The sequence below is a fragment of the Podarcis bocagei genome (assembly GCF_964188305.1).
Source record: "Podarcis bocagei genome assembly, chromosome: 5".
NCBI classification, from domain to species: Eukaryota; Metazoa; Chordata; class Lepidosauria; order Squamata; family Lacertidae; genus Podarcis; species Podarcis bocagei.
This window is the reverse complement of record NC_138129.1, coordinates 7,767,690-7,793,571: the sequence shown is the minus strand read 5'-3', so window position 1 is coordinate 7,793,571 and position 25,882 is coordinate 7,767,690.

Sequence of the window (25,882 nt, the reverse complement as noted above, 5' to 3'; positions counted from 1 at the left end):
CATTCTGGAGGTCCGTTCTTAACCTGAAACTGTTCTTAACCTGAAGCACCACTTTAGCTAATGGGGCCTCCTGCTGCCGTAAGAGCACGATTTCTGTTCTCATCCTGAAGCAAAGTTCTTAACCCAAGGTACTATTTCTGGGTTAGCGGAGTCTGTAACCTGAAACATATGTAACCTGAAGTGTATGTAACCCAAGGTACCACTGTATAGGGTGCCTACATTCTGCATGGACTGGTTGCATGGCAACATGTGCAAATGGCTTTAGAGACCCATTAGGTCCATAAATTACCATATAGCTTATATTCAACACAAAAAACAGCGACAATTTGTTGTTGACAAAGGGCAGCTGGACATATAAAGGGCCCTATTACCTTCAATAGCTTAGGGCCTCATCAAACCTAAATCCAGCCCTGGGAAGAACCCAGAGGAGGAGTCTTAGAGAGCAGTGGGAAGACCGTTGCAACTGCCTCATTGGGACAAGACTTACTGGGAAGAGTTGCTGTGATCACTAGATCTGAGCTGCTTTGCTTGTCTGAATGAAGAGTTAACTTCACTGACACCGGGTGTTTTATTGTGACTTGCTCCAGACTCCAGCTCCTAACACCTATATACATTTACTAGTGAGTAGACATTATAGGTTTGCATTTTTAATCACTTTCAACCTATCAGGTCACATGCATTTATGTTCCAGGGGCTCTGGAATAATCCCCTGCACGCTTAACCCCCTTAACCACAACACTGCCTTTTGCCTACAGGACTGAAAAAGGATGCTTTGCATGCAGGACGTTCAAGGAAGCTAGGAATTTAGGTTGCATTTGGATTCCTTCCTCCTGAAAAGGAGCTTCAAGGGCATTAAACCAAGAAACCGTATCAGAATCTAGAACAATGTTATTGCAATTCAATCCTGGCTTTTCTACACCTAGTCATTAATTTTGCACATAATTCTTGCACACAAGGCACTTTCTGCAGAGAACAAAAAATAAAAAAAACACTGGGTAAGGAACAATCTGAGCTCCAGGAAACTTTGGCATGATCAAACGAGCCACAGAACAGTCGCTGCAGCCTCGGGAAATCAATAATAGATGAGGGCTGGATGCTGTCTGCCTGGGCTATGTGATGCAGATGAGCTCAAGCTTCTGGAATTTGCAAAGTCTTTAGCTAGAGACCCTTGAATTGTTCCCTTGGGAGCCCTCCTTTCATGTGTTGGGATGAAGCTAAAGACACAGATATGGCTTCCCTTGGCCTAAAGGCACACTTAATATGCACTCTTGAGAATTCATTGCACTAAATCGAGCCAAAATGTAGGTCAAAAAAATTGAGGTCTTTGGATTTTGCTGCTGGCAAAAATGGGAAATGCTGGTTTCTTGCAAGGCTGCTTTTGTTACCATGAAAGTAGAAGATTGCATTGCACCTGGAACCCAGGTGTGGCTCACCTAGCCTCTCAGTCCGAGCTGCCAGCCACTCAGCAATGGGTGGAAGAGCCCATCCATTTTTGCTCCCTCAATTTCCCATTCCCCCCCCATCTTAAATTCAGTTCTCCACATTTTGCAGCAATTTGTAATTAAAATGTTTTTTTTAATAAGACAAGTACACGACTGTCCTCTTGTTCTCATTTGTGAGATACTGGGTGATAAAGAGTTGCTGTTCGGCTATAACCAAGCTGCTCTAATCTGTGGCTTGAGCTGCTAACATCTGAGACATCTCAAAGGAAATCAATTAGGGAACATCATTTCACACGAGCCCCAAATGTATTCATAATTTGCTTTTCGCATCCTGGCTTCCATTACGGACTATGCATAGCTGCAATGTGGCTTTCTCTCTCCCTCCTTTTCCCACCAGTTTCCCATTCCCCCCCCCCCCATCTTAAATTAAGTTCTCCACATTTTGCAGCAATTTGTAATTAAAATGTTTTTTTAAAAAAACATGAAAATTTATCAGCATTGCAGTGCAGATTTCAGGGCAGTTTTGACATTTTTGCAAGCGTTTCCCCCTGCTTTGATGAAATTTGTATGTTGTTTTCACTAGCATCTTTGTTTTTATACACGCTTTCCCCTAATACAGTGGTACCTCTGGTTAAGTACTTAATTCGTTCCGGAGGTCCGTTCTTAACTTGAAACTGTTCTTAACCTGAAGCACCACTTTAGCTAATGGGGCCTCCTGCTGCCACTGCACCGCTGGAGCATGATTTCTGTTCTCATCCTGAAGCAAAGTTCTTAAGCCAAGGTACTATTTCTGGGTTAGTGGAGTCTGTAACCTGAAGCGTATGTAACCTGAAGCATATGTAACCCGAGGTACCACTGTATGTGCATTTTTGGTAAGCATTCTTTGGGCGCAGAACTGCAACATAAGAGCATCTCCTGGACCAGACCAATTGCCCATTGAGTCCGGTATCCTCTGCTCACAATGATCACCAAGATGCCCATGAGAAATCTGCAAGCATTCTCCCCTCCTGTGTGAATTTTGTAGAATATATTGTGGTTTGGTTCGCATGTTGCTTTGGAATGTACGGATTTGACAGTTTCAGGGCAAAATGCACACAGAATTGTATTTATCCTCCATCCCAGACTGTCACCGCTCACACTCCGTCTCCTGTGGCAATAGCTTGTCTTCACTGCAAGCACATTCCATCATGTTTGCAGAGGGAACTGAGAACACATGAAAGCCAGGATTAGACCCAGGAGCTCACTCTGCTTCTGGCAGCTAGCTTGAAAGCCTTCCTCTTTAATTGAAGATGCCTGTCCCTCCCTGAACAGCTTCCTTGGTTCACTCCTCAGATGCCCTTTAAGAATTCTGAGAGCATCATTTGGAAACACAACTTGGTGAAACGTTTTCACAACCAAATACATTACTGGCTGCAATCTGTCTTGTAAGAGTTACAAATGTCGACTGCTGCTTGCAAAAGGTAAGTACAGTACAGTTACAGGCTACTCACTTGCTACTCTTAGCTGGCAAACAGAGAAATGTGCCGCATAGTGGGAACCTTTGTGTTTTGTGGATGAAAGGAAAACAGAGGATCTCTTTAATTGCTTGGCATATAAAGGGTTGGGGAGGGCGGAGGGGATGGATTTACGATCTTGCAGCCAGATTGTCAGCCTCTACGGAGGCTAAGAAAATTTGCTGTCTTCTCTCAGAGCTAGGCCAGGAGATAAAGCGAGGGCTGTGCTGCTTGCTGCCACAAATCTTAGCATGCCATGATCCACTGGGAGAAGAAAGGAAAATACGTGCCCAATGTGATACGTTTCAAGAAATAAATATTACAGAGGGAAAACTGGACCCAAAATGGCTGGGGTTTTTTCCCCCCAGCAGCAAACCTGTTTTTAGTGTTGCATCTAGTTCTCCCCTTGCAAATTCCACCTTGCAAATTCCACCGTGGGTTGAGCCTCACATTCCCTCCTCCTTGCAGACAATATTATGAGCTTGGCGCCTCTTGGGTGAAGGGGGAGTGTTCAGGCAGCCCGGAGAGTTCAGAGGCGAGTTTTCTTCCCTCAGCCGCAGTCTCAGATGTGACATCTCGGCTGAAATATATTGCCTGATTTTTACAAGAAAGGATATCTGCCGGTGTGTTAAGCGAAGTTCAGCCTGGGCCTTATTTGTCACCGTTCTTTTTGTCATAGAAGCTGACAGCCTGCTTGCTGAGATTTATGGAGCCCCTGGAAGCTGCACTGTAGCTCTTTCATGCTCGCAAGATCTAAGAGATGCTCTGGTGGAGGGAAATATATATATATATATTTATCTCTGTGCTTCTCGGAGTACTGAAGAAGAAATTGGAAGTGCTGTGCTTATTATCAAAGTGAGGGGACTGCACTATCCCATGGGTTTGGGAAGGGTGGGGGAACCTTGCAGTTGTCTGCCTTCTTGGCCCCAAGACCATATAACACCGGTCCTGAAAGACCTACATTGGCTCCCAGTACATTTCCGAGCACAACTCAAAGTGTTGGTGCTGACCTTTAAAGCCCTAAATGGCCTCAACCCAGTATACCTGAAGGAGCGTCTCCACCCCCATCGTTCAGCCCGGACACTGAGGTCCAGCGCCGAGGGCCTTCTGGCGGTTCCCTCACTGCGAGAAGTGAGGTTACAGCCAGGGAACCAGGCAGAGGGCCTTCTTGGTAGTGGCGCCCACCCTGTGAAACGCCCTCCCATCAGATGTCAATGAGATAAACAACTATCTGGCTTTTAGAAGACATCTGAAGGCAGCCTTGTTTGGGGAAGTTTTTAATGTCTGATGTTTTATTGTGTGTGTTTGTTGGGGTTTTTTTGCTGGGGGTTGCTATTCTGTTGGGGGCTGCCCACGATGGCTGGGGAGGCCCAGCCAGATGGGCAGGGTATAAATAGCATATTATTAATTAACTAATTAATTAATTAAGAAGAGAAGAGAAGAGTTTGGATTTGATATCCCGTTTTATCACTACCCGAAGGAGTCTCAAAGCGGCTAACATTCTCCTTTCCCTTCCTCCCCCACAACAAACACTCTGTGAGGTGAGTGGGGCTGAGAGACTTCAGAGAAGTATGACTGGCCCAAGGTCACCCAGCAGCTGCATGTGGAGGAGCAGGGAAGCGAACCTGGTTCACCAGATTATGAGTCTTAACCACTACACCATACTGGCTCTCCAGTGAATTAGGCAAGGTGGTTCTCCTTCTCTCCATTAAAATATACATGGAGCTGAGGGAGAGATTTGGAAGGGTGGGGCTCCCTATTCAGCATTATGCGCTTTTCCACAACTCACATTAATACTACAGGATTTGGTTTTTGCACAGAAAGTGCAGTGTGTGTGTGTGTGTGTGTGTGTGTGTGTGTGCGGCCTTACTCTCTTTCTGACAGTGGGAAGGGTTGAAAAGTGACCAGGGAAGAATGACACCCACAGCACGCACTCAAAAACCCATTTGTGTCCTCAGGCCTTAAAAGGTTGGTTTTTGTGGGATATTTACAGTGAAGTCGAAGCAACAATACGTGTTTGCCAGACAGGCACATGATAGGAGCTGGAGCTCAAAGAGTTTCCCTGTAAGGTTTCTAGAGAGAACTCTGAGCGCCGTTCCTGCTGTGCCTTGACAGGGAGAAGGTGCAGTCATATAACATCTCCTCACTTGGCTGAGCATTTTTTCTTTGTTCTTTGCTCTTTCACATCATTCCAGCAATGTAGAATATATGTCATGTCAGAGCCACAGCTCAGACTCCATCTTAAACTAGACTTTGTAACTGAATTGCCATTTTTAGCCTGCCTGAAAAAAATGTTTCATCTGTTACTCTTCAACAAGCAGTCTGAGTCAGTAAACATTTTTTTACCTTTTACAAGACTGTTTCTGTTATTATTGTTTTAAGGGAAAGACACCAGGAAATTCCAGTCTGCCTTAAAGCATCCTGGATTATTTAAACTAAAAGGCTAAGACTGACCAGCCTAAACTTCCTTTTAAGCTGCAAAGGGATGCACTCTGCTGCACTCAAAAACGTAAGGAAGGAAGGATAATATCTAATAAACATGTCCTTTCCTATCATCTTCGTAGAAACATCCCTACAGATTTCACCATACCAGCTCTATAATAGAGCCCACCTAATGTGGTTCAAAGCCATTGAACATCAACTCATAGCTACTAGCATTGCACCCTCAGTTCTGACACCAGGAAGTGGACACCAGCCATTGTGATGCATTAATTGCACCATGACCCTCAGCTTGTGAGATAGTCAATGGCTATGTCATGTTGGGAGATTCCATTCCACCTTTTGTTGCAGACATGGGATTGTTGCGTATCACATGTCTGTTTACATTCCAGCACAGACTGCTGGGTCCCATGAGCGGAACTTCCACTCTGTGTATAGCTTTTGTTTGGAGACTCTCTCCGAGAAGACGGCAAGGAGAGACGACATGTTTCTTTGTCCTGATTTATGTATAATAAATCCGTAGTTTTAGTATGTATCCACACAGCCTCAGCCTCTTCTGTTGCGCTCTTCTTCACTTTGCTGTTCACCCTCCCAGTTCGTCCCAACTTTTGTCTTCAGAACTGTGCCCCTCACCAAACCACCGTTCCAAATCTATACTGCTCCACTGCTCCTGGGCAGATTCAGGATCCTGGTCAGGAGCAGGGGGATGGGAGGCTACCAACATTCCTCATCAGAGCAATACTCCTCAGCCTGGTCTCTGACAACCAATGGCCTAGATCAGAATTAGACAGTTTCCTCTGTTCCTGTGATTAGAACATACCGATTAAGCAGCCCAAATTGGGAAATACAGAGAAGCCAGCCTACTCAAGATGCCTGGGGGCCGCTAAATCCTGGAATCAGCACTGGGTAGGGACTTCCCTCACAGACCTAACCAAAGGGCAACTTTCACTCCGAAACCCCAAACATCATGAAAATTCATTGCAGTGCCAGATCTGAGACAAGTACATGGCTGTCCTCTTGTTTTCATTTGTGAGATCCTGGGTGATAAAGAATTGCTACTCGGCTATAACCAAGCTGCTCTAATCTGTGGCTTGAGCTGCTAACATCTGAGACATCTCAAAGGAAATCAATTAGGGAACATCATTTCGTACAAGCCCCAAATGTATTCATAATTTGCTTTTCGCATCCTGGCTTCCATTACGGACTGTGCATGGCTGCAATGTGGCTTTCTCTCTCCCTCCTTTTCCCACCAGCGCCTTATTAGTACGATGACCTGATTCTATCAGAAGAAAATAAATTCTGGCTTGCAATATCCCTGTCAAGATGGGGTTAGGAATCTCATCCTGTGATTTCCCCATCTGCATTCGCCTCTGGGGGTTTTCTACCTCTGCACTGAGAATGTCAAAGGTAGAAAGGGAAGTTCAGCTACTAAAACCCTTTTATTAATAAACCCTTTCAATATTTTTCTCATGCTTGACCACAGTTCTGCATGCCTTGTGTAGGAAACTGCTGAAACCACATCAGACCATTTGTCCATCCAGCTCAGACTGGCAGGGGCTCTCTATGGTTCCAGGCAAAAATCTCTCCCACCCCTCCCTTGAGATGCTAGGGACTGAGCCTCAATCCTTCTGCATGCAAAGCAGGTGCTCTATCCATGAGCTGCAGCCCTTAATCTCAAGGCTGGATTACTGCAATGTGCTTTATGTGGGGCTACCCTTGAGGTTGGTCCAGAGGTTGTTGCTTGTGCAGAACTCAGCAGCTAGGCTGCTTGTGGGGGCAGACGACTGCCATAGAATCCATAGAGTTGGAAAGGAGCCTGAGGATCATAGGACTTCCGGAGGCGGCGCAAAACGGCAATGGCGGTCCTCTTTGAGCTGTGAAGAGGGGCTCCGCAGAAAAGGTTCGCCCGCTGCGGCAGAGCGGAGACCCATCAAGAAAAACCACAGACAGAGTGAGCCTGTGGCCGTGGGACTCGGCAGGCACCAGAAGCCCCCCCGGAAACAAAGAAGGAACCCCGTAAGGGGCTCCGGAACGTGAAAGGGGGTGCCGTGCTGTGAGTTCATCGCTCTTTCTGCGGAAGCAAAGCCGCGCGGCTGCTGATGATGAGCGCTGACCTTTCTTCTTGGAACATCAGATCCTAAACTACAAACCCGTGAGTAAGGAACTCAAAATTACCGGGACTAAATTGCTTAAATTTGGCTGAAAATGTGAGACGTAACCAGGAAGTCCGTCTTCCGATCGTGCTTAAAAGATCAAAGCAAAAATTTTGACAAGCGGGAAGCGCTTCATAAAAGACTGTAAAAGTTTGGATTATCATGCAAATAACTGAGTTTACTTCTGGAAAGTTAAAAGAGACAATTTTGCTGTATTTATACTGGACTTTTGACTGGACTCTTCCTTTCCCTTTCGGATTTATAAATAAGTAAGAGATCCTAAGTCTCGGACTGTCAGGCTAAAGAAGAACTGTCAAATTGCTGAAACTGTGTTTAATTTTGAAAGTGTTACATGCAAGTGCTACAGATTGGATAGAAACAGGGAAACTGTTACTTGACCTTCTTTGAGACTTTGTTTAAATTTGGGGAAAGCTCTACATGCCAAAGGGAAGCTGAAGGTTCTTTTTAAACTTGTTTTGGACTGCAGGAACTTTAATGGTGGACAAATTCCTTTCTTCTGAACTACAGTTGTACTCCCCCTAGAGGATTTGGGAATTATAATTGTCTGGGAACTGTATTCTGTTTTGACTCTCTGCTGCCTTGTTGTTTACACTCTGGAACTGCCTTTCCCATGGGATTGTATTTAATTTGACCTTGACACATAGACAGGTTTGGAATGAGTGGCACAGGCAAAACAAGACTGGCTAAAACGAAAGGGAAACATTTGATACAAACAACCTTGACTTCTCAATCACGTAGATCATCTGTCCCTGCTGTGTTATGAATACAAGAAGGGGAAGCTGAGCTGACACCTTCAGAGGATATGGCTGCTGGAGGATCTGAAACTGTCTTAAATCAAATTCTGGAACAACTGGCAATTTTAAACAAAAAGGTGGATGATCAATCGACAAAAATTGATCAAGCTACAGCCTCTATCAGCAAGCTGACTGATCAAGTTGCCCAGCATACACAAGCAATTGGGAATCTCCAGGGAGCAACTGCAGAAAATCGTAAACTGGCTGAGGAAGCCAATCAAAAAGCAGAGGAAGCCAATAAGAAGGTCGAGGCAATCAAAGTAGAGGTGAAGCCACTGCACAAACAGATTGGTGAACAACAAGCCTACCTGTCTATGGTGGAATTGAGAAATCGGGAAAACAATCTTAGATTGAGAGCCATTCCAGAACTTGAACAGGAAGATTTGATTGGTTATTTGACATCAGAATTCTCAAAGTTCTGGGGTTTAGAAGAAGACAAAGACTTTAAAATTCTGACTGCGTTTAGACTGGGAAGAGTGGTGAGGAAGGACAGATCCAGAGATTGTTTGATCATTTTGAGATCCAAGCAAGAGAGAGATAGAATACTAGGCCTTCATTTTGGAAAATCACTTGTTATTCAAGGCAAAAGAGCAGAAATTTATAGAGACATACCAAAACAACTTTTGGACCTTAGAGCAACATACACAGAACTAGCAAGACTACTGAGAGGCAACTCAATCCCTTACAGGTGGGAGTTTCCCCAAGGACTATCTTTTAACTTCAAAGGAAAGAAAGTTAAAATCAAAACAACAGAAGACCAACAAAAGTTCTTGAGCGACCACGAAGAAGACCTTCAAAAGGGAGCAGCAGCATCTTGGCCACCACTTTTGCCTGCACCTGTACCGACACCTGTACCCTCGGGACCAGAGGACCAAAAGGAAGAGACGCCACCACAGAACTAACAGATTGATCCAGGATGTCCCTGCAGCTGCTTAGTTGGAACATTAATGGCGGAAATTCCCCGGAAAAAAGAAGAATATTTCATATATTGAAAAAAGAATGATTGGACATTATCTGCTTGCAGGAAACACATGTGACTAGGCTCCACAGGAAAGTGTTAATCAATAAAAGATTAGGCCAAGAATTTATTTCATCGGACAGAGTTAAGAAAAGAGGAGTGGTGGACACTTCCGGGTTGGCGCCATCGCCGAATGGCGGACTCCCTCCGAGCTCCGGAGGGAGTCTGCTCGGCAGGGGCTGGGTCCTACCGCGCCGGCGACGCGGGGACCCTTAAAAACCACGGGCACGGAGTCCGTGGACATGGGTGACTCGGCTGGCACCGTTAGCGCCCTCCCGACTCGTGAAGGAGCCTTTTTAAAGGCTACAGAACGGGTGCCGGGGAGTGGCGTGGTGCTGTGAGTCCTCTGCTTTCCCTGCCGAGCAAAGCCGCATGCCATTCGACGGAGAGCACTGACTTCTTCTATTGAAAATTCGGACTATAAACAACAACCCATGAGTAATTTGGAAACTGGGTTTAAAAGGAGAAAAAAAGGAATTTTTTTCGGATTCGGCACGAGCAGGGGAGATCCAAAAAGGAAGTCAGTCCCCCCCCCTATTGTAAACATTCTAAAACAAGGATTGGGTAACCAAGGTCGAGAGAGAAGCGTCTTTCTGTTTAAAAACAGTTCTGCATGCCTTGTGTAGGAAACTGCTGAAACCACATCAGACCATTTGTCCATCCAGCTCAGACTGGCAGGGGCTCTCTATGGTTCCAGGCAAAAATCTCTCCCACCCCTCCCTTGAGATGCTAGGGACTGAGCCTCAATCCTTCTGCATGCAAAGCAGGTGCTCTATCCATGAGCTGCAGCCCTTAATCTCAAGGCTGGATTACTGCAATGTGCTTTATGTGGGGCTACCCTTGAGGTTGGTCCAGAGGTTGTTGCTTGTGCAGAACTCAGCAGCTAGGCTGCTTGTGGGGGCAGACAACCGCCATAGAATCCATAGAGTTGGAAGGGAGCCTGAGGATCATCTAGTCCAATCCCCTGCAGTGCAGCAATATGCAGCCGTCCCGTACAGGGGTTGAACCGGCAACCTTGTCATTGTTATCAGCAGGATCTGGCCACTGTCGTTATCAGCAGGATCTGGCTGTTCAAATCAGGCCAGTACACGTCATGCAAAATCCTCATTGGTGCACTAACACTATGTAGTGCAAGTGTAGAGTTCTTTGTTTTTGTTGCAGAAATTAAATCTTGTAGGAGCAAGGGTGGTTCCGATGCTGCTATAGCGTCAGGGCCAAACTGCCTTTCCAACATATGTTTCAGTTGGATGTATTGCCATTGTGTTTCACTGGTTAATCCAGACTTTACTTGCAAGGTCTTATGTTCCACAAACTTGTAATTTTCATCAGTTAATTGATTCAATGTCAAAATACCTTTTTTCATCCAATTTTGCCAAATTACTACTTGATTTCCAATTTTTAATTTTGGGTTGGCCCATATTGTTAATTTCCCATCCTTATTATTTTTATTTATATTCATCCAAATTTTTATAGGTGCTTTAATAGTCTCCAGGATGATAGGATGTTTCATATAATTGGAGCCGAGTTTAGTTCACCCTACAAGAGGTTCAAAGAAACTATATTCGAGAGTAGCCCAATTGGGATTCCTGCTAGCTCTCCAATCGTTAGTCTTATTCAGCAGGTAGGCCTGGTGATATAGTTCCAGATTTGGGAGACCAAAGCCACCTTCCTTAGTTGGAAGTTGCATTTTATGTAGTGATATTTTTGGTGGCTTTGTACCCCATAGGCATGATCTAAATAGTTGATTTATTTTTTGGAAGTAAAATTTGGGAATATAACACTAATCCCTACAGATGACCACAGTGCCTGCAGGCAGACAGGTCATGTATCCACAGCTATGACCAGAGAAGGAATGACCACTGGGAGGAGCGCAGAGAGAAGAAACGCCATGGTGCATCTATATCAGCGCAACCGGACACCTTCCTCTGCCCCAGCTGCAACAAAACATGTCTTTCCCCTATCGGTCTCTACAGCCACAGCAGGCACTGTAACTCCCCAGTGGTTTGACTTCACTCCCAAAGGCGCACTCCTCCACTGTCTCCCGAGACAGACGGGTGCCAAAAAGCGCTAACACTTGTTGATTCCTGCAATCAAGTTTCAAATTTTCTCGGCAGCAACCCAGTAGAACAGGAAGCAAAGCTTAACCACTAAAATCCACACTCAGGGCTGCGTCTGGGTCAAATCGCTCAGTTTGTCATTGCGCAAAGCTTAATGGAATTATGAAATGCTACTCTGAAAGCTTACAGCACTTATAGAGAGCAGATTATATAAAATGCATGGTTTGAAAATAAAACAGCTCCAAAGCCACTTACATGGGATGACATTTGAAGCAACTTAAAGCAAATTGACATAATTTGCACAAACCAAGTTATCACTAATGGTGTGAACTAATAAAATAGCACAGACAAAGCTGCCAGTGTGCGTAAGGGTGGAATTCAGCACTGAGATAAGGCAATCACTCCATCATTTCTGCTTGCCAGATGAAACTATCTCTCCTCCTAGTTGAATCTGGATCCAAATCTCCTCCTAACTCCTTCCAGCTCATCAAGTTTGAAAACAGTTTTATGTTCCTCAGCATATTAGATTGATAAACTCCTTGTGGCTTTCAGCTACGCAGAGCATGGCAGGTGTCAGGCAGGAAGGAAGGAAGAAAAACAAAAACAATGCAGTCACCAGCACGCCCCCCCCCCAAAAAAATAACAGGTCCCCAAAGAACTGCACACACCTTTTATTCTGATCAGCAATTGGACCAGGGGGTTTGATTTTTCCACCAGTTCTCCATTTATTCCATTACTCATGTAAACATAAAACATAGCCCATGAACTACCTGGGTGTGGGACAGAGAGAAACTGTCTGCATCCGCAGTTCTCTGCACAGGGTGAGACAAGGCTCTCGCTGTTGTTTTGGCTTAATCACAACCATTTCCTGTGAATCTTTTCACACTGCCAAGGTACAAAATCAAATCAAGGATGTTAAGTTGTGGGTGAACGTATCAGACAACACAGTGATTCTCCAAACAGTTCTTGTTTATTCACAGGTCAGAACAGAACTGAACTGAAGGGTTCAGTCAGCCTGCTTATATAGAGCTCCAGTACAACATAACTGTAACAACTTTCTGTAGCTATCCAATCACTGAAAGTCACTTTTGATCCCTTATTTGCATATGTGGACCTGAACTATCTACAGTATCCCCCTGCTGGCCCAGGGTGAGAACTTCAGTACATAACAAATGATACATCCAAGTAGTTCCTCAAGACATGCGCTTGTCAAAGCATAGGCTCAGCATCTTCTTTAGGAATATAATGTAATTTTAAATGGACCTAGATTCAAAGGTCTCTCTGTCTCTCTCTCCTTACAGCCTCCATCAGCCTCCATTCCAGCCTGAAGTTTTTCCTCCTGGATAGACTCATCTGCACATCTTTCTTCCGCTGTGCCAGGGAACAAAAGACAAATGCAACTCCTTCAAAATGGTGATTTGCAAAATGATGGTGCATTAACCATGGGACCTAAGGTTAAACACTCATGTGAAAGAGCAGAGAACACCAACAGTTAATCATTAACCCAGCTAGAAGTTCAGAGAGCTCCTTTTTAACTTTAGTATACCACATTGGAATTTTCCAGTGTTAAACACCTTCAGCAATATACATACAGGCATTCTTCATTTCAGTGGCAATTAAACAATTATACTTAAAAATAACTGCTGAGCGTGCAGGCCTAGTAGGGGCCAGAATAACAAGGGGGATGTGGTGGGAAAATAGTATCAATCTCCAGGAAACACTGGGGTGGGGAAATGTCACCACCCAGCAAGGACTCTGTTCCCCTAAGGGTCAGTAGTGAGGATGAGACGCTGCCCCACAAATGTATTTTTATGGGCACAATGGTGGTCTCTCCATTGCCTTGCCTACAGGAATGCATAATTCTATATTTAAAACAAGCTGGTTTTAACCTTCCCCTTTAACCACAGCAAATACAGTGGTACCTCGGGCTACAAACTTAATTTGTTCCGGAGGTCTGTTCTTAACCTGAAACCGTTCTTTTCTTTTCTTTTCACCCGCAACGGACACCTCCGCCGCGCACCTTGGGGCCCGCACGTTCAGGACCGGAGGATGGCGGGAGGGACGCACAGAACCCGACCCTGGGTGGGTGGGTGGGTGGGTGGAGTGGAGCAGCAGCTCACCTGCCCGCGCACTCCATTGTTCACTCGATGGCTCGCTCGTGTGCCTGCTGGCTCCCCGGCCAGGGAGACAAAAGCTTGTGTCAAGGGATGACTTTCAATAGATCGAAGCAAGGGAACTGCTTTGCTACGTACCAAACCCTGACCCAGAATCAGGTCGTCTATGAATGATTTAGCACTGGGTTCCCCACGAACATGCGGTGCGGACAGCTCTCCGCACCAGGCCGCCACACGCACATGCACGCACGGCGGACCGGCTATCTGAGGCCAACTGTGGCTTTGCAGTGCTGTGGCATTATTACGTTTAGGGGGGATTCTGGCTTAGAGGTGTTGTAAACAAAAATTGCCCTTTTCCCTTATGGGGTATCCAAGAGCCCATATAGAGTCCTTACATAGGTTCCCTATTGGTAGGAGAAAATAACAGAGGCCAACCAGAGAATATTGAGAAGCAAAGCAGCTCGTAAGCCTGATCTTTATTGATCTGTTGCAACAGGGTGTTCCCCTCACCTGCAGGAGAGAGGAGGGACCCAGAAAAATGGTGTGCAAGGCCTTATAAAGACTTTTGAAATTGCCACCCTGTAGATCAAGACCACCCCCAGAAACATCACAGAAAAGGCGGTCTAAACAGAAATTTGAATGTTGTTTTTCTCCTGTCCTTGTTTATTTCCTGTCTGGCAGGTTACTTGATTGGATTGCCTGGGGAGCCTGGCCAGTCTTTTGTAATGATAAATACTTAGTTCCTGGGCCAGGTCACAGGCTCACACCCTATTCATATCTTAAATGTGGCCTTAAGACAGGGTTTGTGAGGAAAGAGACAATGGGGAGGTTTCCCACTTTGACCTTGCATGGAAAACATTTGGTCAGTTTAGGAATCAAAATGGTTCCAGGTTGGCCTTCCTGTTCTTATCTATGTATGTGCTTGGTTGGTACACTTACGAACATTACCATATATCTAAGACCATAAAATTCCTATCACAGAGGCGTTCAATCATAATCCCACAGATTCACCCTATTGGCTCCTCAGCCAAGCACATATACCAGTGGTCTGAACCTGTGGTTCCTCTCGTACTGAGCAGGATTACAATCGCAACAACACATCATCAGTAGGGTAAAACTAGCCTGTCTCACAACGGTCTAACCCCAGCTAACCCGAAACCGTTCTTAACCTGAGGCGTGCTTTCGCTAATGGGGCTTCCTGCTGCCGCCGTGCCACTAGTACACGATTTCCGTTCTCATCCTGGGGCAAAGTTCTCAACCCAAGATTTCTGGAATCACAAAACAGAGAAACCAGTAGGAGAACACTTCAATCTCCCAGGACATTCTATACAAGATCTCAAAGTAGCTGTTTTACTACAAAGGAATTTCAGAAATAGACTGGAAAGAGAAGCTGCTGAATTGCAACTCATTACCAAACTTAAAACCATGGAGAGACCTGGTCTGAACAAAGACATTGGATTCTTATCTCATTATACATGACTAAGCCATTTCTCACCTTCTCACCCCTTGCCTTTTCCTGTAAGACCTATTACAGTCGTTAAGAGTCGTCAACAGGCTCATCTCAGCTACCTGCCAATCTCCCATTCCCACCACCCTTCTGAGTAATACCCCTCCCCACCTTCTCACTATATAGAAGGATCTGGCAACTTCTGTTTCAGTGTATCTGAAGAAGTGTGCATGCACACGAAAGCTCATACCAAGAACTAACTTAGTTGGTCTTTAAGGTGCTACTGGAAGGAATTTTCAAGATTTCTGGGTTAGTGGAGATTGTAACCCAAAGTGTTTGTAACCCGAGGTACCAATGTAAAGGGGAGGTTTGAAATCTGCTAGTTTTAAATATAGCAGTGCTCTGGGAAAATAATTTGTTGAAAGAGGACCACCTCTCCACTCGCTCCATTCTCAAGCTCTGCCTGTGGTTTCATTTGGGGTGGCAGACAGCCATTTACTTCGAGATATGGAGTCACAGAGCCACTTATTGAGATGCCTTGTTAATGGTACAATCCAACTCGAAAAGGTGAGACTCTTTGCCCAAATCGCACACACCCTACTCTGTAACCCTGAGCTTGATCCCTCTCCTCACACCAGGAAGCACATACAGTTCCATCCTGACATTTTTCAGACTTGCCTGCATCAGAGTGAGCCCACGCTTAAGGCCCAGTTCGTTCATGAATATCCTTGACTTGATGATCCAGCATCAAGTGATATGAACGAGCTATTGTTGAGCAAATATCGAAGGCAGACCTTTCAGATTGCATCAAGTGCTCTCATTCAGACTGAGCCTTCGTCAAGGTTGGAGGAAGCAATTGATGGGCACACCTTTTAAAACCAGATCCTATGGGGTTGGGGACAAAGGAACGACAGTCATGGAGTTTAAAAAAATAATTTGAATGGGGAGTTACGCCCTCGAGGCACTTCAGGCTATTGCCCAAGGGAAATAGCTCAAAAAACAGAATTTTCTCCCGATGCTTCATTCTGGTATACAGAGGTGGGCTGTGGGAAGCAGGGATATGCTAAGATCCTGGTGACTAACAACTGCGCGGAGGAGGCAGGGCCAAGTTCCAAACTCTGGGAAATTAGTCCAGTGGGTTTCAGGGACGGGTTAGCGCAGGCATAGGCAAACTCAGCTCTCCAGATGTTTGGGGACTACAATGCCCATCATCCCTGACCACTGGTCCTGTTAGCTAGGCATGATGGGAGTTGTAATCCCAAAACATCTGGAGGGCTGAATTTGCCTATGCCTGGGCTAGTGTTTCTCATATGGCAACATGTTGTTGTTTAGTCATGTCTGACTCTTCGTGACCCCATGGACCAGAGCACGCCAGGCACACCTATCTTCCACTGCCACTGCCTCCCACAGTTTGGTCAAACTCATGTTTGTGGCTTCAAGAACACTGTCCAACCATCTTGTCCTCTGTCGTCCCCTTCTCCTTGTGCCCTCAATCTTTCCCAGCATCAGGGTCTTTTCCAGGAAGTCTTCTCTTTTCATGAGGTGGCCAAAGTATTGGAGTCTCAGCTTCAGGATCTGTCCTTCCAGTGAGCACTCAGGGCTGATTTCCTTCAGAATGGAGAGGTTTGATCTTCTTGCAGTCCATGGGACTCTCAAGAGTCTCCTCCAGCACCATAACTCAAAAGCATCAATTCTTCGGCGATCAGCCTTCTTTATGGTCCAGCTCTCGCTTCCATACATCACTACTGGGAAAACCATAGCTTTAACTATACAGACCTTTGTACGGCAACATACCAAAACAGAAAACAAATAAGTGGTGATATAGTGTTCAGGAACAAAGATGCCAGATACCCACTCCCTTCCACAACCACCCCAAACATGTTTTTTAGATTTGCACCTAACTTGGGAACTTAGTCTAGGTGTCAATGGGAAGTTTGATAACCCTTAGTTGTTCACAGAGGTCCATTTGTCTTAGGTGCGTCCAGGAAGTCCCTTTTCCCTTTCTCATCTCCCTCTTCTGAAAGCTTTTCTGGTTCTGAGAGATGGTTCTCACCTTGCATATGGCAGTGATGATGATGAGGGCATTCCAGTGATTTCCTTCACCACCACCACCCTTTATGTGAACATAGGAATAATGAGTTGTGGAGGCACAGCCATGACTGAAACTCTCCTCCATGAATCGTCCTGGCTGGATGTTTACATGAGAGTTCCAGAAGTTATCATGCATGGTGGTGGCTGCCCATGTGTGTCACCTTTGACTCGCCTATCCATAACAAAAGAGAGAGGACCAGGAGGGGGGAGAGAGAGCAATTCAAGGAGTGAGACGTTACTACGGATGGGTGAATCTATTAGTTTTTCTTTCTCTTTCTCATTTTTCCTATCTGAAGTTCATGTCTCCACATTTCCACATCTCTTTGCACTTGACGGTGGGTGGGGAGGAAGTCCTCATGAAAATTCTTCAGCTTTTTAATGTCAAATTAATTCTGATTTTAGTATGCCACAACAGCAGCAAGAATACTCATTGCAAAGTATTGGAAGACACAAGATTTACCCACTTTGGAAGAATGGCAGATGAAGCTGATGGACTATATGGAACTAGCAGAAATGACTGGCAGAATCCGAGACCAGGGAGAAGAAATGGTGGAAGAAGACTGGAAGAAATTTAAAGACTATCTGCAGAAATACTGTAAAATTAATGAATGTTAAAATGATGTTGGACTGAAAATAAGTGGTTTTGGTATTAAGGCTAATAAGAATATGTAAATATAGATAGTTATATGGATGAAAATTTATAGTTATAATAGGTTAAGAATATAGAGTAAAGATAAATGAAAGAGGGTAAGGATTTGCTGAAAGGATTTAATAAACGGGAATACAAAAAGGGGAGGTGTGAGGAGGTCAAGGAAATAAGCAAATGAGCCTAAAGATATTGAAAAATGGATTATTTCTCCCCCCCCTCTTTTTTTTCTTCATTTTCTACTTTTTTAAATGTCTGCTTTTTTGTATTTTTTATTATACTGTTTTTCTTTTCTGTAAAATCTCAATAAACATTGTATTAAAAAAATTTAATTCTGATTTTATTTTCTGAATGTTTCAAAGAGTTGTTTTCACCAACCATGCTGATGGTTTTTGTTTTCTTTATTGACTTCATAAATGTGCTGAGGTCTCTTACAGTCAACCAGTGTATAAGTTTTACGAAACAAATGTAAAATAAATAAATAAATAAATGGAAGTAGGGAAAATGGAAGCCTCTTTTTGAAAACTTATGTGAAATTGGCAGAAAATTCACACAAACAGGCAACGTGCATATATACACAACGAGTGGGAGCCATCGTGGCATCTTCACCATAATATTTGTCTCAACCTGCTTTGTCAAGAAGCCCCTGTGTGTCTATGGTGGATAACAAAATGTCTATGGAAATCAATTGGGGATTGTTAAAAGTCATTGCCTTTTCTGTTCGTTTGACTTTATGTATTTTATTTTGTTTACGAAACATCCAGAAGCAGTGTAACAATTAAAAACATCAATGACAGAAACACAGATAAAACCAGTTTCAAGTCCTATGCAAATAGTTGTCTTATACTGAGACCACCCAGCCTCTGTATTGTCAACACTGGCTAGTAAAATGAAGATGGAGAGAATCACCTTTTGCTCCTTGGAGGAAGCAACAACAACTCCACGTTCTTTTTCTTTCCTTTAAGAAGCTATTGCGATTCTGAACAGACTTCCAGTTTGCCACAAGGGGGGAAGGAAGCCAGGATCGCTATCACAGTGAACCGGCTGCTGTTTTTGGAGTTTTGGGGAGGTTCGTGGGCAACGTACAATTTTCTGATGATTGTGGCCAGAAAAGTTTTCTGTCTTCCTTGGCTGTAGCTTCGAAGCTGTAGATCTGGCAAGACCTTCTTTGACTCTCACATGCTGTTGCATTATGCTACCAACCGCTGTTTTAATCTGATAATGCTGGTCCTGAAAATTGCAGCAGCTCTTCTCACACATGAATAGCAAGAATCACCGGGAATTATGGATCCATGTGAGCAAAAAAAACGCAAAACAAAACTCAGAAGCAGCGTTAGTGTAACTTACCATTTCTTCGCCTTGGGCAGTACGCCAATAAAATAATAATTTTAAAAGGCAGTCAGAATGAAGATCTGGAAGAAAGTGCATCGGTTTAATTTGATTCCATGACATCTCTGACAAAGCCATTGTGGAGCCTGAACATTATTATTTTTTCCTTTTAGAAGTTGGACCAAGCATATTAACACAGGAAGAATCAAGCCACTCTCTTCCCAGCCCCACAGTTCTTTTCCCTTCCATGATTAAAGTACATTGAAATTAAATTTGTTTTGTTGGCAGTTTATTGAAAGTGGATCGTCACTGCTGGGCAGTGCATGCCTGTCATTTAAATTAGAGTGCAAATCCATTTTCACGTATCATTTGTGCAGTGCGTACACAGATAATGAAGCAGATAGATTATTCTGGAGAAGGAGTTACCTTTCCCAACCAACTTAATTCCAAAACAACATTACTAACTCTGTGTAGCTCCCTGTGTAGAGGGGCTGGTTGTTAAACCACTCCGAACTGTAGCCTCTGGAAGGAGAACAGGGGCCTCCTCTTGCCAAGTCTCAGAAACTACAGCTCCCAGAATTCTTTGGGGGAAGCCATGACGGTTTAAAGTGGTATCGTGGTGTTTTAAATGTATGGTGTGAATGTGGCCTTTGTGAATGGCATCCCATCCAGTTTGGGTCTGCACTACTATTTTTCTGCTATTTTTCTAGAAAAAGAGGTGCCAGAACTCACCATGAACACCTCCCTTGTTCTCTTATGATGGCAATAGCACCCAGGTGAGAGGTGCCGCAACTGAGTTTCCCTGAGTTCCAGCTAAAAAAATAATAATCCCTGAATATGAGCCTTTCTGTAGCTGTAGCTCACAACCTTAAGAAGATGCAGATCTCATTCCATCCCCAAGAAAATGCATTAGCCTTACCAGAATGTGCTTCTCCCACTACTCCTGAAATCCCTCTGGTGTTTCTCCTCAAATATGAACCTCCACATTTGCTTTGAACTTTTTGTTTTGGGCAACATCCCATAGCAATTCTGGGCGCAGGTCTTATTGCCTTCAGTGGTGGGGTGAAATCCTCTGGTCAGGCTTGGAAGTGAGTTCAGCCCTAGCCAGTGGTCAGGGATAATGGGAGCTGTAAAGGTAAAGGTAAAGGTAAAGGGACCCCTGACCATTAGGTCCAGTCGTGGCCGACTCTGGGGTTGTGGCGCTCATCTCGCTTTATTGCCCAAGGGAGCCGGCATTTGTCCACAGACAGCTTCTGGGTCATGTGGCCAGCATGACTAAGCCGCTTATGGTGAACCAGAGCAGCGCACAGAAACTCCATTTACCTTCCCGCCGGAGTGGTACCTATTTATCTACTTGCACTTTGACATGCTTTCGAACTGCTAAGTGGGCAGGAGCACGGACCGAGAAATGGGAGCTCACCCCGTCACGGGGATTCGAACCACCGACCTTCTGATCGGCAAGTCCTAGGCTCTGTGGTTTAAGCCACAGCACCACCCGCGTCCCATGTTGAAGTAACAGTAGCAAAATTGCAGGGAATAAGCTCAAATAGAGTGACATCCTTCTTTGGAAATTAAACCAAACCATGAACATTCAAAAACTTTACTAGCAGAAACTTATAGATGAATTAAAACATCACATTTACAGTCACATTCTTATCCGAGCGTGGGCTTTCAGTCTCTTCTAACTTCCAAGCAACCGTATTTTCCTTCCTTTCCAGAGCTCAGTACTTAGCCTTCTGCATCTCAATTAGGCCATGTCTTGCAGCTCCTAGAAGAGATTTCCACTTTTACCTTCTCCTGCAGTTTTGCGCTCTTTCAAGCAGAGAAGAAGAACTCCCACACTCTATTCAACTTAGCAGTGTTCACAGTGGATTCTAAAACGTAGTCATCTTGCTTCACCTAAAATGGAGCCTCTCCTTCACTAGATACCTCCCGTGTGACCAATGTTAGCCAATCACATGAGAACTACTAGAGAACTCTCTAGAATTCAGCCACCAACCCATCAAATTTAAGTCCATAGTAATGCATACAAGCATTCACAATTTCAGTGAATTAAATTACTATGCTTAACACTGTAGTCCAGTAACATCTGTAACTCAAGGTCTCACTTCGGCAATGGGGAATCATGTACTGTATTATCCCTGGTGTTCTGTGATGTGTGTTTGAGTGATGGTACACAGAGAACCACCAACTCTCCCCTTCTTGCTGCCCATGGCAGCCATTTTGTGCTGGTACCCATAGCACTTTTATCAAAATATGACTGCTGGCACCTCATTGTATCACTCCCCTCCAAAAGAAAAGCACTGACTATCTCTGTTGATGATTACATATTCCCATCAATGAAAACATATTCCCATTGAGGCTACTTTGGAAATATCAGCCGCATGAAGCTTGAACATGAAACAGCAAGCATGATGCGTCATGTACCTTCCCAGCACAGTTGCTTCCTGTGTGAAACTTTGTCGTTTCCTCCTCTCCAGGATCTGAAGTTTTGGAAAGTAAAGAATATGTATCTCGAGCTCTGCTGGAAATCTAATAGTTTCATCTTTCTATTGTCTTCTTGGTTCTCAGAGCCACAGGGAAATTCTCCATTAGAAAGGCTCCATTAGAAAGGCTCTTATTATCACTACACTCTCGAATCTAACGCAACGGTCACACATCTTGAACGATATTTGTGTCTATAATAGTGGCTGTCGCTTTTTCTCATATTGAATCAGAATGGAGTTTTGTCTCACTCTTTTTCCAACGTCATTTGACATTCTTTCTCTGCCACGGCATGCATAGTACATTCTATTCTTTTTGTAATTGATTCTAGGACTTTTTTTAAAAAAGAGCAAAGCCATGTTTTCTGCAAGTGAACAGCGCTGAGATGACAAAGCAGCAAGCTCAATCCAATAGCACATAGCAAACAGGATCTGGGCAGCCAAGTTAATTGATTTTTCTTTTGTCGAGGGTAATTAAGTTCCCTGCTCCTTCTCAGGCCTTGGCGTCTATTCAAGAAGGTGAGAATGGAGCAACAACACAAGGAAAGGAGTAGTGGTTAACAACCCAAACTGAGCAGTTACTAGCAGTAACGGATAAGCTAAGGAGAATAAGTAAGATTAAATTCAAGTTAAAATAAGGGAAGGATTTGCTGAATAATTGATTAGAAATTGGAATACAGAAAGGGGAAGTATGAGGAAGTCGGGGAAGTAAATTATAAGAAAATAAGATTTTGAAATTGTACCTGTTTTTTTGTCCGTTGTGTTTATTGTATTGTCTTGTTTTGTTTTTGTTGTTATAAAAATTATGGAAACTTTAATAAAAAATTTATAAAAAAAATAATAACAACCCAAACTGCAGAATTTTCTACCAGAACCTGCAGGAGAACAAGACAATGCATTTTTGGCCTATGAGACACCTTTCCATTCATTTCTGCAGCTGTTTCCATCTTGGAAAACATTTGAGGTGGCACCTTTCCACAGTTTGGGGATCAGTCTAGATGATATCTGATGGAATGAATCCCCTACAAAGAAAGCTTCTACCGTTGGGGACATTTCAGTTTAGAGCACAGGCAAGTAAGAAGCAACATGACAGAAGTTTTTAAAATTGTGCACAGCATGGAAATAAAGTTCTTCCCAACAGAGCCTCTGCATGCCCTCCATCATTTCTCCAAAAAATAGGGTCATCCTATTCAAAAATATTATTATTATTATTAACATTTTTATTATTTATACCCGCACCCCATCTGAATGTGTTCCCATTTCTTTAAGAAATGGGGGTGCCTGATCACCTCATCTGTCTCCTGAGAAATCTCTATGTGGGACAAGAAGCTACAGTTAGAACTGGATATGGAACAAATGATTGGTTCAAAATTGGGAAAGGAGTACGACAAGGCTGTATATTGTCTCCCTGCTTATTTAACTTATGGTATATGCAGAATTCATCATGTGAAAGGCTGGGCTAGATGAATCCCAAGCAGGAATTTAGATTGCCGGAATAAATATCAACAACCTCAGATATGCAGATGACAGAACTTTGATGGCAGAAAGTGAGGAGGAATTAAAGAACCTCTTAATGAGGATGAAAGAGGAGAGCACAAAATATGGTCTGAAGCTCAACATAAAAAAACTAAGATCGTGGCCACTGGTCCCATTACCCCCTAGCAAATAGAAGGGGAAGAAATGGAGGCAGTGAGAGATTTTACTTTCTTGGGCTCCATGATCACTGCAGATGGTGACAGCAGTCACGAAATTAAAAGACGCTTGCTTCTAGGGAGAAAGGCGATGGCAAACCTAAGACAGCATCTTAAAAAGCAGAGCCATCACCTTGCCGACAAAGGTCCGTATAGTTAAAGCTATGATTTTCTCAGTAGTGATGTATGGAAGTGAGAGCTGGGCCATAAAGAAGGCTGATCGCCGAAGAATGGATGCTCTTGAATTATGGTGCTGGAGGAGACTCTTGAGAGTCCCATGGACTGCAAGAAGATCCAACCTCTCCATTCTGAAGGAAATCAGCCCTGAGTGCTCACTGGAAGGACAGATCCTGAAGCTGAGCCTCCAATAGTTTGGCCACCTCAGGAGAAGAGAAGAATCCCTGGAAAAGACCCTGATGTTGGGAAAGATGGAGGGCACAAGGAGAAGGGGACGACAGAGGATGAGATGGTTGGACAGTGTTCGCGAAGCTACCAGCATGAGTTTGACCAAATTGCGGGAGGCAGTGGAAGACAGGAGTGCCTGGCGTGCTCTGGTCCATGGGGTCATGAAGGGTCAGACACGAGTAACCGACTAAACAACAACAACAACAAAGTAGCTGAACTTCCCTTCCTACCTTTGACATTCTCAGTGCAGAGGTAGAAAAACCCCAGAGGCAAATGCAGATGGGAAAATCACAGGATAAGATTCCTAACCCCATCTTGACAGGCATATTGCAAGCCAGAATTTATTTTCTTCTGATAGAATCAGGTCATCGTATACTCGTACTAATAAGGCGCTGGTGGGAAAAGGAGGGAGAGAGAAAGCCACATTGCAGCTATGCATAGTCCGTAATGAAAAGAGAAGTCTTCCTGGAAAAGACCCTGATGCTGGGTAAGATGGAGGGCACAAGGAGAAGGGGATGACAGAGGACGAGATGGTGGGACAGTGTTCTCGAAGCTACCAGCATGAGTTTGACCAAACTGCGGGAGGCAGTGGAAGACGGGAGTGCCTGGCGTGCTCTGGTCCAGGGGGTCACGAAGAGTTGAACACGAGTAACCGACTAAGCAACAACAATCAAAGTTCCTCTCAGTCTCCTTTGTTCCAGGCTAAACATACCCAGCTCTCTTAACTGTTCCTCATACGGCTTGATTTCCAGACCTTCATCATCTTTGTCATCCTCCTCTGCACATGTTCTAGGTTTATTTATTGCATTTCATCCCACCTTTTTCTTCCAGGAGTTCAAGGTGTCTCCCCCTTCTCATTTAGTTTCCAGAAGAACCCTGTGTGGCACTTTAGACTGAGATTGAGTGACTGGTCTGAGGTCACCCCAATGAGCTTCATGGCTGAGTGGGGATCTGAACCCTGTTCTCCCAGGCCCCAGTCTGACACTCTAACCACTACACCACCACTGCCTCTCAATCTGCCCAGCCTTAGATTATGTATGCACTAGATCATTTGTGCAACTGGTTTGCTGTCTGTCAGACCCATGTTTACAATGCATTCCGCAAAATGCATCCTTTGGTTCCCAGAAAACACATGGGATGCCACACATTTCTCCTCTTCACAGGAAAAGCACACTTTGCAGATAATTGTTCTGAAGGGGCCACCAGGTTGTTGAACGTTTTCCTGGTGTCTGGACAAAAGCCACTTTAGAAGCTCCCCCCCGCCTGGCCCGCCCTGGTATCCTGGCAGCCTAACAACACAAATGATGAAAGACACCCCCCCCCAAAAAAAATGATTGTCATTAACCAGCTGCGAGAGATTGTGTTTCTGAATGCAGATTGATTAGCAATTAGGACAATTGTCGACGAGCTCCCCAGCAATATTTCAACCTCCAGTTGTCTCTGTGCTGTGCTTTTGAAAGCAAATGGATGTGATGCTCTGCTGTCTCCATGGTGTTTCTTGGAACGATTGTGCGCTTTGAATGGGGCACGATGCCCAATTAAGCTGGCTTTGTTTTCCTGTGATGGCTGCTGATCATGGCTTCACATGTTTGCTGCTGCTGAATCACGGTGTGCTGCATACCTATTATTATCAGAATTATTATTTTTCTAATTTTTTACCCACCGTTCACTCTAAGGCCCCAGGGTGGGCTACAACAATTTAAAAAGCCATTCGTATTAAAACGCAATATTAAAAACAGTGAGAAAACAACTTAAAATTACACCTCGAGTGTCAAAAGAGGTGCAGAGTTCAACAGCAGTTGTATAATGAAGGTGCCAGAATTCATTTTGAGTTTCACAGCTTAGGGGCCACCACAGAGAAGACCCTATTCTGGGCTGCAACTGCCAAGCATCTCTGGGTGGGAAAATAACTAAGAGGGCACCCTGCAGCAATCCTAGCACCCCAGAGGCAGACCCTCCAAGTGTCCCTATTTTCCAGTGCCAGTCCTGGATTTACAAAAGCCGTCCCAGAATGTCCTACTTTTCCTTAGGACGTCCCTATTTTCATCAGAGAAATGTTGGAGGGTATGGAGCTATGCGACCAAGCAGTAACAATACAACCTTTAGAAGACATCTTTACAACAATACAACCTTTAGAAGCCCTGTCTAGGGAAGTTTTTAAATGTTTAATGTTTTATTATGTTTATTATATTAGCCAGTGGTGCTGTGGTCTAAACCACTGAGCCTCTTGGGCTTGCAAATCAGAAAGTCAGCATGACT